Source organism: Nycticebus coucang, chromosome 4 (genome assembly GCF_027406575.1).
Source record: "Nycticebus coucang isolate mNycCou1 chromosome 4, mNycCou1.pri, whole genome shotgun sequence".
Classification (NCBI taxonomy): domain Eukaryota; kingdom Metazoa; phylum Chordata; class Mammalia; order Primates; family Lorisidae; genus Nycticebus; species Nycticebus coucang.
This window is the reverse complement of record NC_069783.1, coordinates 147031765-147033816: the sequence shown is the minus strand read 5'-3', so window position 1 is coordinate 147033816 and position 2052 is coordinate 147031765.

Below are 2052 nucleotides of genomic sequence, written 5' to 3'. Positions count from 1 at the left end.
TTCTACCAATTACATTTTATGGCTTAAACCTGCAAGTGCAAGGCTTGCACACTAAATCTCAGAAATGTTTGGTAGAATTTTCTACTCTCAGCCACAGACACTGGGCTGGCAGCCCTTGGTCACTAGGAAATGAATTGTTGATTCCTTATGAGGCAGTTTAAAAGTTTCACACCCATCAGTTGAGGATTGTCTCCTGAGTCCAATATTTGGCTCTTCAGAGAGTTGTGCGTTAGCCATATTGGGATAGGTAATTGTGAGATTTGTACACTGTTTACTGATTCTTTTTCTGTGTGTTTTCTCCAATGAACCCGGTTCTATCCGGACTGGTGAAATGTGTCTTGTTTGGACACTGCTATCGTTTTTGTAACAAAGCCTAGTATCCACCACCAGGTTGGGAAATAAATCATTATAAGTATTTTAGAGCTAAATGAGATCATTCTATTTTGTTGGCTTTTTTTTTTTTGTCAAATCTGATTTGTTGCCTCTGGTGTCATACTTTTTATCTCCTTTAGTTTTTAAAATGTTATTTTAAAATGTTTCTATTACAAATAGAAAAATCTTGTGTCTAATTTTGATATGAGATTCTGAGCTTTTTCTATCTTTTCTCTGTTAGCTTTAAAATGTGGTGCACGGTTTCATGGAATGTTTGAAGAAATTGAATGGGGGCTACCCATTTTTCTTACAACTTTGTGGGAAAATTTTTATAAGAATTTTGAAGGGTGGCTTTTTTGGAGAGTAATTACCTTTGTTGCTGCTACTTGGTGAGCATTTTAAATCAGAACCTTTGATGTTTTCAGACCAATGTAGTTAGTGATTAGTGAGGATTTGAAAGAAAACCTTTCGAAATGTTGATTTTTTTGTTTGAAGATTCCCAGGGAATGTGCATTAATAGTATCTTCCCTCATTAATTCAATACCAAGTTCATGACAGATTATTGTTTTTCAAAATTGAGTTTATTTCCCATTTATCCTTACACTGACTGAGACGGTAACCCTTCAAGGTCCTAAATTTATGCAAGTACTTAGCCTTATGCTGGGGCATTTTATTAGATTTCATTTTTTTTTCCTTTTTCTATGTCACCCTTGGTAGAGTGCTGTGCTATCACAGCTCATAGCAACCTCAAACTCTTGGGCTTTAGAGATTCTCTTGCCTCAGCCTCCCTAGTAGCTGGGACTACAGACACCTGCCACAACACCCGGCTATTTTTTGGCTGTAGTTGTCCTTGTCATTTTTAGCAGGCCTGGGCTGGGTTTGAACCCACCAGCCCCAGTGTACGTGGCCGGCACCCTGACCACTGACCTACGGGCACTGAGTCTTTCTAATATTGACAAAACTCTAGGCTCTAGATTCTGTTCTTAATATCCTGTGAAATTCTTGAATTAGATGCTTAAGGTGTTTAGGTTTTGACCCAAACATGGCTTTGGCTTCTGTAGGAGACCGAGCCCCAGGCTGTAAGCTGCCACCGGTTCTTGAGGGAGGCACTGGAAAGGAGGTGATCTCCCAGCCTGCATGGAGATGTTTTGCTGCCGGGAGACAAGTCCTCCTGCAGCTGTAGGTGTTAATGAGATAAGATCTGTCAATCGTTAGCAAGTATGTGTTATATTTTGAACACTTGGTGCACAGGGTGGGAGTCAAGCTGGGGGTGGGGGGAGAGCTCGTAGCAATTACTAACATGATCCTAAAGGCCACAGCAGCAATGACTCGGGGCTTTCCTAGAAATAGGGGAAGTCTACCTCTTGCAGGCATGCACCTTCAATCCGTGTCCTGGCTATTTTATTTGAGTGGTGACGGATAGGAATTAGGAATCTAAACGATTCCTAAATTTCCTATAGTCACTTTTTTCTGGGTTCTATGGACTCATTATTGTGAATGTTCAACAATTCACTTAATTACAAATACATGTATACTTATATATCTACATATATTTATATATTTTAATTATTTCAGATTTGTCAATAAGAATAATTCATATATTTGTTCAACTATACTTCTGTAAATATGTCATACAAATATCATACCTAAATGTTTCAAACATTTTCAAAATGGTTTCTT